Source organism: Dermacentor silvarum, unplaced genomic scaffold (genome assembly GCF_013339745.2).
Source record: "Dermacentor silvarum isolate Dsil-2018 unplaced genomic scaffold, BIME_Dsil_1.4 Seq667, whole genome shotgun sequence".
NCBI classification, from domain to species: Eukaryota; Metazoa; Arthropoda; class Arachnida; order Ixodida; family Ixodidae; genus Dermacentor; species Dermacentor silvarum.
In genome coordinates this window covers 45,167-64,221 of record NW_023606600.1, presented here as the reverse complement: position 1 = coordinate 64,221, position 19,055 = coordinate 45,167, and the positions used below count along the sequence as shown (strand labels likewise).

Sequence of the window (19,055 nt, the reverse complement as noted above, 5' to 3'; positions counted from 1 at the left end):
GAATGAAGAAATATCGACGGAACTTCTAATGGACGAGGCAGACGCGGCTGAAACTACCCCCGAAGCAGACAGCTCGCGAATTCCTGGTGCGGCTAGCACCGCCCACGTGAAGCAAAAGGATGCAACCTTTACTGAGGAAGTGACCGCCAACACTTCGACCGAGGCTGCAGAGACATTGGTGACGGGCGCCCCAACGAGCCAAGGCAATGCACCTGGCGTGAGGGTCGAGAAGACCCTGCAACTACAGACGTCACTATGAGTAGTGCCAGCAGCCTTGCGTCAAAACGACTCCATGAAGATGGCAAAGACGGGCACGCGACCGACCAGATTGCAACGGATGAGCCGCCTGTGAAGACGACACCTATTCGAAGGGCTACATTGAAATTCACACCAAAAATACCGCTCGAGCCACGGCCCAAGCGGAAACCGCCGGCCCCGCCGGCGACGTGACGTGACGTCCTTTTTTTTTTTTCAACCGGACAATAGCAGCGGAGTTGACCGGAGGAGACAATGCGTCGACGCCGCCACGGCAAAATCAAAGTTGGAATCAAAATGGCTGGAGTGACTTGGATATGCTTTATAAATGTGAGTGGGTTGTCGTCTTGTATTAAGCAAGGTACTACCATGCGGTTTTGTGTAGCGTAAAAAAAATGGCTATTACTCTTCAAACACCTCTTTATGTGGGCACCCTTAATGTGCGGGGCTTGTCGACGCGGAGGAAGCAATACCAGCTGAATCGACTGTTTATGGAAAATGAGCTGGACGTAATTGCCATACAGGAGACAAAGATTGGAAGTGAAGAAGGAACAAACCGCATGGTTGAACCTTTTAGGACGTACTACAATGTATACGTTTCGCATGCAATTGGTACCGCCGGTGGTTGTGCGCTGTTTGTGAAGCAGAAATATCTGTTGACAGTGTGTACACGTGTGACACTGGGCGGCTTATTGTATGTGACATAACATTGCAGGCCCAGAATTTCCGAATAGTTGGTTTATATGCCCCAAACGTAGCAAATGAGCGCAGATTGTTTTTCGAAAGTGTTGAACATTATCTGACCTGTGACAGGACTGTTATAATGATGGGGGACTTTAACTGTGTCTGCAGAGTAGAGGATAGGGCAAGAGTTTCCGCGATACGGGATGCGAGTGTATCAGTATTAAACTCACTGACTGTAGAACACCAATTAGAAGATGTAGCGTACTTCCTATCAAACGGTACATTGCCTCGGTTCACCCACTACCAGCGGGACAGCCAAGCTACACTGGACCGAATCTATGTTTCGGCAGATTTGGCACTCTTTTGCAATAAATACGATGTTAAAAACGTTTCTTTTAGCGACCATAGCTTGGTTATATGTACGCTAGGCCCGAGGAAACCAGCGAAGTTCAACTGGGAGCTGTGAAAGATCCTCGATGATGAGGTATATGTGCAGGAAATAAAAAGAAAAATTGGAGATCTACTGGAAAGTGAACCGGGGTGTTACGCTGAAGCATGGGAAGATTTCAAACAAAACGCGAAAATTTCAGCTATCGAAAGAGCCGGCGCATTGCGTAGACAGCAAAGGAAAGAAGAAACTGAGCTGCAAAGTCGGCTTGACTTTTATTTGAATGCGGAAACTGCAGCTCCGGGTACCTTTGCCAGAGAAATAAAAGAAGTTAAAAGCAAACTAGAAGTAATTAATACAGAAAGATACAGAGGAGCAGTAGTACGCGCACGTGCGGAAAAAATATATATGGGTGAAAGCCCGACCAAACGTGCTCTATCAGACGAAAAAAGCTATGCGTCGCGCAACGAAATAACAGCGATAATGTACAGAGATGAAGTTGTGCGAGACGAGAAACTGATACGACGCGCTTTTGTCGATTATTATCAAGAATTGCTTGGCCACGAACCACAGATTGAGGAAGGATTTCCGTGCGATTTCTTGAGGCTCATACCAAAACTAGAAGAAGAATTTGAAACAAACCTCGAAGCTCCAATCAACGTTGCAGAAATTGAGTGGGCGATCGGGGATTTGAGTGCAGGGAAATCACCAGGCCCTGATGGTTTGGGTTCAGAATTCTACAAGGCGTTTAAAACGGAATTAGCAGTTGTCCTCCTTAACGTTATAATTGAGGCATACAGAAGAAAGAAGTTACCCCCTTCTTTCAGGCAGAGCCATGTTGTACTTTTTCCAAAAACAGACGATCCAGCTGCATTGCTGTCAGTACGAGCGTATCGACCATAAGTCTAACGAGCAGCTCTCGAGGGCCAAATTCAGATGCTGCTCAAGAAAATTACGCTCCTAGAATCGCAATCAAAACAGCTTACCACTCCCCCCTCTCCCCCCGCACCCGAGGCTGTGGAGAGTGAGCCCGCGCCACCGAAGGCAGCACTGAGCGCGGAAGCTGCACTTGAGGCCCGTCTAGAGGCCCGCATGGACGCCCGTTTCAATGCCCTAGAAACTCAAATTTCCGCGGCCATCACCTCCGCGATCGCCAAAATGACCGAAACAATACCCACAATTGTCGCACAGCACATCGCACAATCCTCGCGTGGCGTCCGACGAACCGGCGGTCTTATCAAAGACGTGTCTGGCCGCTATCCCAAAACGTCGCGTCGCGTCACTGAAACTGAGCTAGACGACGAGGACAGCTGCTCGCTCTCCGGAATTGAGGATGCCCCCCTCCCCGCGAGTGCTGGCTGCGTCCCTACAACCGCTCTTTCACTTCAATGACCATGGCGGGCAGCCCTCAAGTTAGGCGCTCTCCCGTATCAATTCGGCCACCCCCATCCAAATTACCCAATGGAACTGCCGGGGATTCCGCTCCCGCGTAAAGCGGGCGAACCTCCGGCTTTTCCTCTCAACATTCGCTTCACTCCCCGCGGTGGTTGCCCTCCAGGAGCCAGGGAGCGGCGCCACCCTTATAAACTATGTCACATTCCAACAGGACCCTTCTTCCTGTATATGCGTGCACAAAAATTACACAGCCAACCAGGTTGATTTGGAGCTGAATACTGAATATCCTTATACCCCCACATTACCGCTTACACAAACACGAATTTCAGTCCTTGATAGACGAATTGCCAGAGCCCTATGTTCTTGGCGATCTCAATGCACCAACAGTCTGTGGGGCGACGCTCGCATCGACGCGCGAGGCCGTCTAATTCAAGATTTTCTTTTCTCGTCCGGTGCTTGTCTGCTTAACAAAAAAGAACCGACATATTATTGTCATGCAAACAAAACCTTTTCCTCTATAGACCTCAGCATAGCTTCTCCATCCATATTACCTGAACTTGAATGGGAAGTTATAAAAAACCCTTACGGGAGCGACCATTTCCCAATACTGCTGAGAGCGCCAAGACAATACGAATCTCCACCACATGCTCCCCGGTGGAAGGTCAATGCAGCGGACTGGGAAAAATTCCAAACACTTACCAGTAAGCTCTCGTGGGCTGACATTTCATCGCTCGGAATTGACGGTGCCATCGAGTATTTTACAAATTTCATAATAGATGCAGCTTCTAAGTGTATTCCCCAAACAAGTGGTCTTTCTAGCAAACGCCGTGTTCCGTGGTGGAATGAACAATGCCGGAACGCACGTAGGCAGCAGAACAGAGCATGGAGGCAGCTTCGCAATTATCCTACTGCTGAAAACCTTGTCAGTTTCAAGAAAATCAAGTCCCAAGGTAGGAGAACACGCAGACAAGCCAGGAGAGACAGCTGGCAAACATTTTTATCAAGTATCAACTCGTACACGGATGAGGCCAAGGTTTGGAACAGGGTGAATAGGGTAAGAGGACGACAAACACATCCGCCTCCCCTGGTAGACAGACAGGGAGACAGCCTGGAGGACCAAGCGAACTATCTGGGTGCACATTTGAACATGTTTCCAGTTCATCACACTATTCTCCAGCGTTTAAAAGATACAAATCAGCAATAGAAAAACAAAAACTGGACCGAAAGAGCACCGGAAACGAGCCATATAACCTACCTTTCTCCCTAGCAGAGCTGCATGCATCACTCACCTGTTGCAACCAATCTGCCCCAGGCCCTGACCGTATACTATAGACATGTTGAAAAACCTACCCTCTGAAACTAAGAAAACCCTTCTCTGTCTCTATAACTCTATATGGACCTCCGGCGAGATCCCCTCTGCCTGGAAAGAGGCCATAGTGATCCCTATCCTGAAGCAGGGCAAGGATCCATCGTCCGTATCCAGTTACCGGCCCATAGCTCTAACAAGCTGCCTCTGCAAAGCTTTCGAGAAAATGATAAACCGTCGTCTGATACATTTCCTAGAATCAAACAAGCTGCTTGACCCATACCAGTGCGGTTTTCGCGAGGGTCGATCCACCATTGACCATTTGATACGTATTGAGGCACAAATACGTGAAGCTTTTGTTCACAAACAATTCTTTTTATCTGTATTCCTAGACATGGAAAAGGCCTACGACACCACATGGCGGTTTGGAATAATGAGAGATCTCTCCACTTTGGTGTACGTGGTAATATGTTAAATGTCATTGAAAGTTATCTGGTGAATCGCACATTCCGTGTTCGAGTTGGCAATGCATTATCACGACCTTTTGTACAGGAAACTGGAGTGCCACAGGGTGGGGTGCTCAGTTGCACTCTCTTCATTATAAAAATGATTCCTTGCGTCTAGGCATCCCACGTAATATGTTTTATTCAACGTACGTGGGTGATATACAGATTGGATTTAAATCATGCAACCTTGCAATCTGTGAGCGGCAGGTTCAACTTGGTCTGAACAAGGTGGCTAAATGGGCAGACGAGAATGGATTCTGCTTAAATCCACAAAAGAGCACCTGCGTCCTTTTTTCTCGAAAGAGAGGACTGTACCCCGAGCCCGACATTGACCTGCAAGGACAGCGTCTACCTGTAAAACGGAACATAAATTATTAGGCATAATTCTTGACACAAAGCTGACATTCATACCACACCTAAAACATCTGAAAACAAGTGCATGAACACAATGAATATTTTAAAACTGTTGTCACGCACTACATGGCGTAGTGACAGAAAGTGACTGTTAAATTTGTATAAAAGCCTCATACGAACACGCCTAGACTACGGGGCCATACTTTATCAGTCAGCCACCCCAACCGCGTTGAAGATGCTGGACCCCATCCACCATCTGGGTATTCGCTTGTCTACAGGTGCCTTTAGGACAAGCCCTGTAGAAAGCCTTTACGTGGAATCCAATGAGTGGTCCCTCCACTTGCAGAGGACCTACACAGCTTTCATGTATTTCCTTAGAGTGAATGCAAACAGTGAACATCCCTCATATTCCGCCGTAAATGATTTGCCCAGCTCCCACCTCTTTCATAACCGACCTGCAGTAAGAGAGCCCTTCTCGTTGCGTGTGAGAAGTCTGGCTGAGGAAATGGATGTCCCACTCTTTGAACATCGTCTAATGACACCCACTATACAGGTCTCACCGTGGCAGTGGCAGATTGTCGACTGTGATTTGTCCTTTTTACATGTTACGAAGCACGCCCCGGTTGCACACATTCGAATGCATTTCCTCGAACTGCAGCAAAATACTCCTGTCCGGAATTTTACACCGATGCATCAAAGTCTCATGCCGGCGTCTCTTATGCAGCGGTTGGCCCATCATTTTCAGATGCCGACACCCTGCACCCCCAAACGAGCATTTTCACAGCAGAGGCTTATGCAATACTGTCGGCTCTTAAACATATCAAAGAATCGAAAATACCAAAAGCAATCATCTACACAGACTCGCTGAGCGTAGTAAAAGCTTTAAAATCTCTGAAAAGGCACAAAATCCTGTATATCGTAATAGTATTTTATTACTATGTAATATTTATGCGTCTGGGCAGCATGTTGTGGTGTGCTGGGTGCCAGGACACCGAGACATCGAGGGAAATGTACTGGCAGACCAGATTGCCACATCCATCGACGCAAAAGCTGGAAACACATCCATGCCCGGCCCTGTTCCCGATATGAAGCCATATCTACGCAAGAAACTTCGAGCCCACTGGCAACGTTTGTGGGACGCCCAGAGTCTAAACAAACTTCATTTAATTAAGCCTCGCTTAGGGAACTGGCCATCCACCCCGAAATCTAGAAGAAATGATGTCCTATTCTGTAGGCTCAGAATAGGACACACTTACGGCACGCACAATTACTTGTTGTCTGGAGGCGAACCCCCGACCTGTACTAGATGGGGAGGTACTTACTGTACTTCACATCCTAGTACAGTGTCCACTACTAGAAGCTGAAAGAAAGAAACACTTTGTCCAAGCCTATAGAGAGATATACCCCTACACCCAGCGATGTTTTTACATAATGACCCGGTATTTCAGCACGAATCAGTTATAGCCTTTTTAAGCGACATCGACATTTTGCAAGTTCTTCGCCCGAGAGATTCGTAGCAGGGTCCTTCAGAGGACGCTGCTGCGACAGCATTTTGAAATGCACTCGCCTCCAGGCTCTTGCTTCTAAGGGTCTCTGTGAGGCAGTAGTGCCTTGTATCGCTCATAGCTTTTTTATACCATATTCATTGCGCCCTATCACATCATTGTCATGATCTTATTAATTTTGTATTTTACGCACCTTTAGTGCGCAGATTTTAGGCCCCTTTACAGCCACCCTACACCTACCCACTGTCATTGATCATACCATTGCTCACTCAGTACACCACGTCTTGGCGCTCTTTGGCCATAGCTGGCCCTTGCGCCAGAAAACAACATATATCATCATCATATCACTGAATCCTTATGCGATGGTCACCCTTCTTCCGCTTAAGAAACAAAACGCCCCATTATATATACTCAACATCTATTGTTCTCCGAAGTTAAAGAATGTAACTTTCGCAGCCCTCTTCAGTCGTGCCCTGAAGGCTGCGGGCAGGGACCCCCTGGTGATCGTGGGCGATTTCAACGCTCACAGCACACTCTGGGGGTACGTGCGTGAAGAGAAGCGCGGGCGCAAGTTGGCGGAACTTGCGTCCACGCTGGGCCTTACTCTTCACACCGACCCTGCACATCCAACGCGGGTGGGTAACTCCGTAACTCTGGACACGTGTCCGGACCTTACCTTCACCAAAAACATTAGACACGCAGAATGGGCCAACACCGAGGAAACCCTCGGCAGTGACCACTGCATACTCAACACCACCGTCCGAACCAAACCATTGGCAAGATCCCACGCCCAAGCCCACTTACCCGACTGGACAAAGTTCCGGCAAAACTACACTACTTCGACCCCTATCCGCGAACAAGGTTACCACGCGTGGTCACAAGAATTGGTTACACACCTTCGTTGGACGGAGACTCAAGTTCAACTATCGGAGGCCACGCCGGAGGTGGACAACCACCTCCTGCACCTCTGGGAGGCGCGGCACTGCCTTGTCCGCAGATGGCGCCGCCAAAAACACAATCGGAAGCTTAAAATTCGCATCGCCGAGCTCACCCAACGAGCGGCAGAGTACGCAGCCCAGCTCGCCGACTCGAATTGGGTGGACCGACGCAACACGGCCGCTAGACAAATGTCTAGCCGGAGCGCTTGGCGTCTTTCGCGCCTTGATCGACCCGAGTCAAACCAGAGCCGAGACACAAAAACATCTCCAACGGACTATCCATGGCTTCGACGGAGACACCTCAAAATTAGCATGCAAACTACGCGATCAATACCTCTGTATCCAACATGACCCCCGAGGGCCAGCGTTCTCGTATGCAGGTTCCGAGAACGCGGAGCTGGATCAACCGTTCCGGCTCCATGACCTGAAGGCGGCCCTGACTAAATGAAGCGAGGAACGGCGCCCGGAAGAGACAAAATAACAGTGAAATTACTTACCAATCTTCCCGACCCAGCCTACGACGCACTCCTCGCATACATAAACTCAATCTGGCTTGGTGAGGCACCCCCCCCCTCCCGATCGAATGGAAGACCGCTCTGGTCATTTTCATTCCGAACGCCGGCAAAGCCATAAACACGGACAACCTCCACCCAATCTCCCTCACGTCTTGTGCGGGAAAGCTGATGGAGGCCATGGTGCGAGATAGGCTGTCCGAGTTTTTGGAAAACCAAAATGTATTCGCAGACACCATGTTCGGGTTCCGCCCGCACTGGTCCACGCATGATGTCCTCCTTCAACTAGACCGCGAAATTCTAAATCCCGTCGAATACCCCCTCAATGACAAGGCAGTACTCGCCCTCGATTTGAAGGGGGCTTTCGACAATGTCACACACGACATAATACTGACGCACCTCTCCCAAACCAACTGTGGACACAACACGTTTCAGTACGTTAGGCAATTTCTCGCCGACTGGCAATCGTATATCCGGATACAAGATGAAGAGCACGGCCCCTACCAATTAGGCACGAGAGGTACCCCGCAGGGCGCGATCCTCTCACCTCTACTATTTAATTTGGCAATGATGAAACTCCCGGCTCTGCTGGAGAATGTAGGAGGCATACAGCACGCGCTGTATGCCGACGACGTTACCATCTGGGCTAAACACGGATCGGTAGGAGACATTGAAGCCAACCTGCAGCAAGCGGCGGAGATCGTGGACGCCTACGCCCGCCGCTGTGGCCTTCACACATTCACCCCTCGCCAAAGTGCACTACCAAAATTGAACTGTCCCTAGCAAACGGACCCATCCCAGAACACGATGAGATCAGAGTACTGGGTCTCTTTATTCATAAACACCGCCGAGTCGACACAACACTGGCCAAACTGCGCAGGGTGGGGGACCAGGTGGGCCGCATGGTCCGCCGGGTCTCCAATAAACGTGGGGGTTACGGTGCAAAGACCCTTGCGGCTGGCGCACGCATTCGTAAGCAGTCGAGTCTTGTACTCAACTCCTTACCTCCACCTTCGCAAGTTTGATGTGAACGGCCTCGAGGTGGTTCTCCGCGAAATTTACAAGCGTGCGCTAGACCTCCCGGTCAACACGTCCAACCAGCGCCTCCTGGCCTCGGAATGGTCAACACCTTCACGGAGCTCCGAGAAGCACACTTGATGAACCACTACACAAGACTCTCAAAGACGCCGTCGGGTCGTCGCCTTCTTGCCCGATTACACATACAACATCCAACACTAACGGAAGAGCGCGTGCGCATCCCCGAAATCTGGAGATGCGCCCTGCACGTGCGCCCTCTTCCGGCCAACATGACACGAGACGACCATAGTGGCCGGCGCCTCGCGAGGGCAGAAGCCTTGGCACGTCACTATGGGAACAAACATGGAGTATTCTACGTGGACGCCTCCGGCCCACATGGGGGTTGGTACACGACCGCAGTCGTCCATCAAAGACCGCGGTGAACGGCCTTACGTTCAAAGCACAAGACATAACACATGCGGAAGAGGTGGCCATCGCGCTCGCCGCCGCACATCAGGACTCGCGGGTGATCATCACCGACTCGCAAGGGGCCTGCAGGAACATCGAAGAGGGCTTTATACCCTATTTTGCATACCGCATACTTCAAAGCAGCGATTATCTCGGGGCCCCCGCGTCCCGCACGATAATATGGACTCCCGCGCACACGGGTCTCGAGGGCAACGAAGCAGCTGACGCCGCTGCCCGCGCGCTTACTCTCCGGGCATCGCCCTCGCCTCCCCTCGATGCGGACTCCGAACCCAATCCGGCTTTTACCTTTAAGGAAATCACCCAACATTACCAATTCGGCCACGCAATCTTTCCTAAGCCCTGTAAGGGCCTCACGATGGCGGAGGAGCGTTTACTTCTTAGCCTCTATACTAAAACACTGCTGTGCCCGGCAGTCCTAAACATTTCGACCCTGCTTGCACAGGGGAGTGTCCACACTGTGCGGAAAAGTCTTCGGACATTTCCACATGGTGTGGGCATGCCAATCCACCCCGCACCTTCCCCCTATACCCAACCCTATCCGGGAGGACTGGGAGGCGGCCCTGCTCGGCTGCTCCGACCTGGCGAGCCAGAAAGCCCTGGTCGTGCGTGCACAAGCCGCGGCTATAGCCAATGGGCTTCTGTAATGAGGAGCCCACCTAGTATTTATAAGGAACGTCCCTTAAGGATCGGTCCACACCTCCCTGTCAATACTTTGGCCAATAAAGTTTTTCAGTCAGTCAGTCAGTCACGGACTACAAGATTTTCGCTAAAGTTTTAAGCAGAAGACTTCAAAGCGTTATAACCAAACTTGTAGGGCCACATCAGACTTGCGGCATAAAAGGAAGGTCCATTCTGACCAACATACACGTGGCTAGAACAGTCCTGGAGTGCTGCGATGCCTACTGCGGGAAAGTCGCAATGTTACAACTCGACTTAGAGAAGGCATTCGACAGAGTTGCGCATAAAGTCCTTTTCAACATTATAGAATATATCAATGTCGGGACGGTCTTGATGGAAGGTATAACAATGTGTTATGCGGACATTTCTAGCAGGATTAAAGTTAATAAATCATTAACTGCCAGTTTCCAGATAAAGTCCTCTGTTAGGCAAGGATGCCCATTGTCTCCTTTACTGTTTGCGCTGTACCTGGAGCCTTTCTGTTTGAAAATCATGTCGTCCAGTGCAATAAAAGGTTTTAAGTTGAGCACAAGCGAAGTTAAGCTACTCACATATGCTGACGACATTGCTGTTTTCTGTACTGACCAAGCAAGTGTCAGGAACGCGGTGAGTGTCGCGACGAGTTTTTGTAAAATGACAGGCAGCGTTATCAATTGGGACAAATCTTTGGGCCTTTGGCATGGGGATTGGGATGACACCCCTGCTGTCTTTGAAAACATGCAGTGGACGGTTTCACCAACGAATACCTCGGGGTGCCTTTAAATCACTACAGAGACACTAATGACTATTGGAAGAATGAAGCAGAGCAAATAAAGGAAAAATCTACCAAGTTTGGAGGGAGAGACCTATCTATATTTGCAAGGTCAACAGTGTGTAACCTCTTTCTGGTAGCCAAGATCTGGTACGTTCTTCAAGTATTGTGTGCGACGAGAGCAAGCATTCAAAGGCTGCACCGGGTGCTTGCAGTATATATATGGGGTTCAACATGGGAGCGTACAAGTCGCACAAATTTATTCCGCTCCTTGAAAAGCGGCGGACTGGGCTTGGCGCACTTGTTTTTAAAACAGGTAGTGTCCAGATTTATCTTTGTGCGGGACCAAAGCAACGGTTTCCTACGTACTGTTATTCAAATGAGATTATGTGATGTTATGCCGGCGTTTATTGTGTCATCTGATCGGGTTAAAGGGCCGAAAGTACGAGGCTTCCTGCGAGAAGTCGTCTGGCCTTACCAGTTTCTCGTGGCACGGTTCTCGTTGGAATACCTCAGCAGCGTCACTCGAAAGAAACTGTATAAAGATGTTGTTGATGTATCTAAGCCAGAACCATTGTATCGCTCCATGTTTCCAGCAGGCGCTGGCAAAGACGTACTGAAAGGGTGAAGCGGATGCCAGTACGATTTACGGTTAAAACGTTTTTCTTTCAATTGCACACCGGAACTCTGCCCGTTAAACCGTGGTTAGAGCAGAAGGGTATTTTTGTGCCTTGGACGATAAATTGCTTACTGTGCAAAAAGCCGGAAACTATTGACCATATTTTCCTGGATTGTGAAGATTCCACCTTCTTATGGGACATACTGCAGCGCACCTTGAAAAAAGATTTGCCGCTTACCCATATGGCATCCGCTTCCTCCCAACCGCAAACGATAAAGGAGTGCCGTATGACATGTTTATGGTGCTATGTCTTCATAGCATATGGAAAACAAGAATGGCAGTGCATCATGCCGACTTCAACCCCCAGCCTGCCAGAGAATATTTCAAAGAAGGCATCGCCTTCATTCGTGAGATAATTAAAGCGCAGAATTATCCACCACAATGGATGCCGGTATTAGATGCTCTTGTTAACCTGAAGCGGTTTTAATTACCCACGTTTGCCTAAAGCAGGCAAGCGTTTTTTTACAGAATGTAGCATGTATTAGTGATTTTTTTTGTTTTGTATCTTTCCTGAGAAAGGAAATAAAGAAAAAAAAGCAGAGTGGCGCAGTGGAAGCGTGCTGGGCCCATAACCCAGAGGTCCGTGGATCGAAACCACGCTCTGCTACGGATATTTTTAATTTTCTCACATTTTACAGAAATATCTAATCAGCGCGTTATTTCATGTCCGCGTGAAATACTTTATGCCGTTAATCGCACTCATGCACGACAGATCCTTTACGCGCTTTAAGAAGCTTAAATCGTTGATTAGAAATGTGCGCAAATTCTCATGCAGCCGTGACAGTCAAGCAGAGTGGCGCAGTGGAAGCGTGCTGGGCCCATAACCCAGAGGGCCGTGGATCGAAACCACGCTCTGCTACGGATATTTTTAATTTTCTCACATTTTACAGAAATATCTAATCAGCGCGTTATTTCATGTCCGCGTGAAATACTTTATGCCGTTAATAGCACTCATGCACGACACATCCTTTACGCGCTTTAAGAAGCTTAAATCGTTGATTAGAAATGTGCGCAAATTCTCATGGAGCCGTGACAGTCAAGCAGAGAGGCGCAGTGGAAGCGTGCTGGGCCCATAACCCAGAGGTCCGTGGATCGAAACCACGCTCTGCTACGGATATTTTTAATTTTCTCACATTTTACAGAAATATCTAATCAGCGCGTTATTTCATGTCCGCGTGAAATATTTTATGCCGTTAATTGCACTCATGCACAACACATCCTTTACGCGCTTTAAGAAGCTTAAATCGTTGATTAGAAATGTGCGCAAATTCTCATGCAGCCGTGACAGTCAAGCAGAGTGGCCGCATTCTGCTTCTGGCCACCGAGCGTGACGGTTCGCGGGATCATGGCCTCTTCAAGGGCAGCGACAGCGGTCACTTTTGACCGCGGTAACAGGACTAACGACGATAAGGAATACCCGTTTATTTTGCCTCAATTGCCAAAAGGAGGAGTGGCGATTACACCGTGTTTTTGCACGGGGATGTTCGCGCCAGACCCTACAAGGTCGAGGATTTTAGGGACGCCCTGCTGCCGACGGGCTTGCTACCGGAGGTGGTGTGCGTAGGGGCGTACCAGATAAACCACGTCTGGGCGGTGACCCTCACGGATGCAACCCACGAAACGGCTGATAGCCCACAAGGAACTGCAGGTGAAGGGACGACGGTGCGTTATCGTCGACCCACAGGACCAGCAGGTGAAGCTTAGGCTTCACTGGCTACTGTACGGCGTGGCAGACGAGGACATCCGGACTGCATTCGCGGCTTTCGGCAAGGTGGAGGTGGTAAGCCGGGAGAGGTGGCGCGTCCAAGGCATGGGGGACAAGACGTCAACCACCAGGACCGTGCTGCTCAAGCTGAAGAGCGGCGTCAAAGTGGAGGACCTTCCTCATCAGGTCCGTGTCGGCGGAGAGTTGGCCTTGGTTGTTGTTCCCGGCCGGCCCATGCAGTGCTTGCGGTGCCAGGGCACGGGACACGTCCGCCGGGAATGTAAAGTCCCCCGCTGTTCACGGTGCAGACGTTTCGGCCACGAGGACGCGGACTGCGTGAAATGGTACGCCGCCGTGACGGGCCCGGCTGCGACTGACGTTGCGGCAGAGCACGTCATGGACGTGGTGGAGGCGGAGGACGCTGCCAAAGGAGCCGGAGACCCGGTGCCACTGGCGACGAGCGGTGCTGCGTTGGCCGGGAACGCAGACGGCAAAGTGGCTGAGGCTGCTGCGATGCCGAGTGCGTCGGCACAAGTCGCGACTACAGAAGATCAGGCGACTGGGGGCGTTAGTGGAGATGCACCCATCGACGACACGAAGGCAAGGCAACAAGACGAGGCCGTCAACGACGACGAATGGACTACGACTCCCGCTCCAGTCAAGCGCACCCACGACGAGACAAAGGACCGAGATGAGAGTGCAACGAGCTCCAACGAGGGACCGCCGACAAAGACGCCTATTGGGAGGCGAATGGGCTTCAAGCCAATAGCCAACATCCCGCCGGAGAGAACGCCTGGCGACAAAGCGCCTCCCACGAGCAACGCCGGCAAGCCGGAAGGTTCCGGAGACGGCTAGCCGAGGGCTAGTCGTGAAAGGTAAGCACCATGCTCCGGGCCTACTTCATTCTTTAGTACAGCATGGCACCTGACCCGTCTCTCAGTATTGCCACACTAAACGTGCGAGGCTTGGCGGCTAGCGGTAGGCAAAGTCAAGTACTACGGTCGGTCACTGACCACGACATAGACGTTCTAGCAGTCCAGGAGACCAAGGTAGACGGGGAGGACGAGACCGGGAGCATGGTGCGGCGTTTCACGACTAGATATTATGCGGTCGTGAGCCACGCGGTAGGGACGTCCGCTGGATGTGTCGTGTTGGTTAAGAAGTTACGAGAACTGGTTGTTCAAAGTGTGTTTTCATGTCAGTCAGGAAGGATTGTTATGTGCGATTTTGTTTATTGTGAAGTTGAATTCCGAGTCATATGCATATATGCGCCGACTGGTGTAGAAGAACGTGCATTATTTTTTTCGAATCTTTTTCAGTATATTAGCCGTGAAAAGTGCATGCTTTTGTTGGGTGATTTCAACTGTGTTTTGAGTGCTCGGGACCGATCCAATAATGGTGGTATCCGCGATAAAAGCAGTCATATATTGTCTAAGCTGATTAGCGAAAATGAACTACACGATGTATGTGAGTGTCTGGAGGGAGAGCGGGAAGTGATGTATACGCGATTTCAAGGGAGTAGTCATGCGCGGTTAGACCGTTTGTACATGTCACAGGACGTGATTCCAAAGTGCCAGAGTTATTCTGTTGCACCTGTGTCGTTCTCAGATCACTGCTTGGTGAAGTGTAACATAGGTATGAAGAAGAAGAGCGAATCTTTTAACTGGGACCTATGGAAAATGAATGCCTTACTACTAAAAGACGAGCAATTTGTAGAGGCAATACATGAGGCCGTTATGGAAGTGTGCGATGAACGTACTGAAACCATAGAAAAGAAATGGGAATGGTTCAAACAGAAGGTAAAAATGAAAGCAATAGAAAGATCGAGCTGCTTAAAGTTTGAGAGGGAGATGAAAGAAAGAGACTTACGAAAGATACTTAAGCAGTGATAGCGCTGGAATGCAAAGAGCCAGGGCAGTACAAACAAGATATGCGAACCATTAAAGAAAAATTGAGCAGTTGGATAAACAACGCTATCAAGGCTCGATTGTGCGCGCAAGAGCAAACGCATTAGTAGCGGGGGAGACGCCCACCAAAAGGGCGCTTGGACTTGAAAAAGCTCATGGTCGACGTAATCATGTCGATAATATCTTGTGGAACGGCACACTTGTCGACGATAATAAGAGCATAGGCCGAGCGTTTTTAGACTATTACCAGTCCCTGTTTGCATTTCAAGAAACCAATGTAGATGAGTTCAAAAGGGTCTTTCTCGGTCGCATGCCGCGACTGAGTGACGACACGAAGGACCGATTAGAAGGGAATATAAGAGAACACAAAGTCGAGAAAGCAATAGATGATTTCAACAGTGGCAGATCACCCGGACCTGACGGTCTGAGCGCGTGTTTTTATAAAGCCTTCAAGAAAGAACTGTCGCCCTTGCTAACAGACCTGTTTAACGCTGCGTATGTGAACAAAGCTTTGCCGCCTGCTTTTGGTAAAGCGCATACCATCTTGATACCTAAGAGTGACAAAGCGGAGAAACTTAGGCTCGTGACATCTTATAGGCCGATATCGTTAACCAATGTTGACTATAAGATTTTCATGAAGGTTTTGGCAGCCAGACTTCAAAGCGTCATCAAAGAAATAGTTGCAGACCACCAAACGTGTGGATCAAAGGGAGCTCAATTTTTTCGAATATTCACACGATGCGGTGCGTGCTCGAGTGCTGTGACATCACTTACGACGCGTCGCAGTGCTCCAGCTTGACCTCGAGAAAGCGTTTGACTGTGTGTCTCATGATATTTTGTGTGCCATTCTGGATCACGTTAATGTAGGTGCCATCATCACTGAGGGAGTGGCGTTGGCGTATCAGAACTGCACAACACGCTTAATTGTGAATAAATCATTGGGGCCCCCATTAACGTCATGCGTTCTGTGCGTCAAGGCTCCCCCTCAGTCCTCTTTTGTTTGCAATTTACATAGAAACGATGTGTTTGGCAATAATTGAGAACGAGCAAATACGAGGTTATAGCTTGGCAGCCACAGAAGTCAAGCTCCTGGCATATGCAGATGATATAGCCGTGTGTTGTACAAACAGAGAAAGTATAACAGAAACGATACGCGTTGTGAAGCAGTTTTGTGATGTGACGGGCAGTAAAGTGAACTGGGGTAAGTCCCTCGGTTTGTGGCACGGAGAGTGGCCTTCGGCCCCGGACAACTTTGCGAATGTGAGCTGGGTGAAAATCCCTACCAAGTATCTCGGTGTTCCCATGTACAGTTACAAACATAGCGAGGGATACTGGATGAACCAAATAAAAGAAACAAGAGAAAAAGCAGACAGGTGGAAAGGCATCAACCTGTCCATTTTCGCAAGGGCAACTGTATGTAATATTTTTTCATAACGAAGTTGTAGTACGTCATGCAGACGTTGTTTTGTTCAAGGGTAAACGTGCAAAGGTTGCACAGAGTGTTCGCCGTTTATATCTGGCACTCTAACTGGGAAAGATGTAGCCGAACAAACCTGTTCAGGCGGGCAAAGGAAGGGGGGCTGGGCTTGGCGCATCTTTTTGTACGACAGCTTGTCAATAGATTTTTGTTTTTTGGGATGTGCGCGATCCATTTCTGCGTACGGTATTACAGCTCAGGTTAAGAGCCGCTTTGCCGGCACTCATTGTTAGTACCAACAGTTGCCAGGAATGATTCGCGACTATCTAAAAGAAGTTGATAGTGTGCGCTTTGTTTCTGTGCGTTTTTCTTTCGATTATTTATCTGGCGTGAAAAGAAAGACGTTATATAGAGATGTATGCGATATTGTATTCCCAGTGCCATTGTACAGAGCGGTATACAGTGGAGGGCCAGGACAGGATGTCCTTAAACGGGTCAAAAGAATGGGATGCCTACTGGGGTAAAAATTCTTTTTAAGGCTACACTCAGGAACACTGTCAGTGAAAACATTCATGGAAGAACGTGGCTTCCTTGTACCATGGGGCTCATATTGCGTGATCTGCAAGCAACCTGAAACCATAGATCATGTGTTTTTGCATTGCTGGGAAGGTGTCTACTTCTGGGACGTCCTAAACGGACAATGAAGAAGGATTTTCCATTGAGTCCGCATGGGATAAGGTACCTAGCGATAAACAATGAGGACGGAGTTCCATACGATTTAATAGCTCCAGGGCCTCCACTGTTTATGGCAGGCAAGGGTGGCTGGGTACCATTGCGACCCAGACGCTAGGCCTGCACGTATTTATTTTCGAGCGAGTATGTCTCGCTTTATTGCAATAATGAAAACACAAGATAGTGTACCCGATTGGCTGTCGAGGCTAGAACCTTTGACAGCTTTAAAAGAATTTTAGTTAGACAACGCCAGTCCATGTAGGACAGGTGGCTTTTCTGTTTTTCAATATGTTTTGTAGTTATTTTTGTGATATTATTCTCTAGTGTTTTCTCTGTAAATTGTCAAAGACCGGCAATAAATAAAAAAAAAGTCAAGCAGAGTGGCGCAGTAAAGCGTGCTGGGCCCGTAACCCAGAGGTCCGTGGATCGAAACCACGCTCTGCTATATATATTTTTATTTTTCTCACATTTTGCAGAAATATCTAATCAGCGCGTTATTTCATGTCCGCGTGCAATATTGTATTCCGTAAATCGCACTCATGCAAGACGCCTCCTTTCCGCGCTTTAAGAAGCTTAAATCGTTTATTACAAATGTGAGCGAATTTATACGCAATAACAGTAAAGCAGAGTGGCGCAGTGGAGATTCCACTTCCGGCCACTGAAGTCAACGGTCGTGTTTTCATGGGCTCCAACGGAGCGGCTCTTGCGGCAATGACTCGCCGCGGAAACGGGTTTTTTTCAACGGAAGAACAGGAAAAGAACTACTAGATGATTCTGCCAAGCTTGCCAACAGGAAAATTTGTCGAAAACACCGTGTTTTTGCACGCCGACATTCGGGCCCGCCCCTACCGAGTGGAAGATTTCCGCGATGCGTTGGCCAGTCTGATGTTGCTCCCCGAGGTTGTTGCCTTGGGGCGTATCGGATGAGCCACGTGTGGGCTGTTACTTTCAAGAACGAGAAGGCTGTCAAAAAAGTAATCGACGTGGGTGAGCTGAAGGTCAAGACTGCAGGTGCGTCGTGATTGACCCCGCCAACCAATACGTGCGAATGAAAGTCCACTGGCTTCTTCATAACGTACCGGACGAAGACGTCAGGCGTGCTTTTGCACCGTACGGACAAGTAACGGACGTCAGCAGGGAACGTTGGAGGGTGCATGGCGTGACTGATAAAGGTTCGACAACGCGGCTTGTAACCCTAAGGCTGAAAGCGGGAGTCAAGCGAGACGAATTGCCTCAAGTGAGTGTAGCCGGTGAGCAGGCGCTAGTCGTTGTGGCCGGGAGACCGCCACTGTGCCTTCACTGCCGTGGCAAGGGCCATATTCGGCGAGAATGTGCACGCCGACATATGCCAACGTCACCAGTATTGATGCCTGCGAAGATCCCTGAGCATCTAATGGACGAGGCGGACGCAGAGGATGCAACCAAAGCCGCAGGTGACCCACTTGTGGCAGAGCCAGGGCTTCTGTGGTCATAAAACAGGACGCAGAAGCGAAAGTCGTCTCCGCCTCCCAGGTAGCGGTGCAAGAAGACAAGCGACAAGGCAACCACTTCGGGGGACGTACACCACACGCCCAACGAAGATGCGACACCTGGGTTTGAGCCAGAGGAAAGCATAGCAGATGCTGATAGCGCCACTAGCCCCAGGCAGGAAAGCGACAGCGAGACCAGACCAACGACGGTGAAAAAACCATAGACGGTAAAGTCTGTGATGAAGAGCCACCTTCCAAATCATCGGGGACCCGCAGACCCTCTTTCAAGCCGCGGCCGTCCATACTGGACGACCCGCGCTCGGCGGCGAAGCCGCCCTAGAAGTGCAGTGATTCACGTGCGCGGTCAT

At 49.5% G+C, this 19,055-nt stretch overlaps 2 non-coding genes across 2 annotated transcripts; both read left to right on the top strand.

The window, feature by feature from the left end:
- The first annotated feature begins 11,992 nt into the window (after positions 1-11,992).
- Trnam-cau (transfer RNA methionine (anticodon CAU)) lies at positions 11,993-12,064 on the top strand. The gene has a single exon. It is a non-coding gene; the product is annotated as a tRNA-Met (tRNA).
- A 180-nt stretch (positions 12,065-12,244) lies between these two features.
- Positions 12,245-12,316, top strand: Trnam-cau (transfer RNA methionine (anticodon CAU)). Its single transcript has one exon. It is a non-coding gene; the product is annotated as a tRNA-Met (tRNA).
- Positions 12,317-19,055: the final 6,739 nt, after the last annotated feature.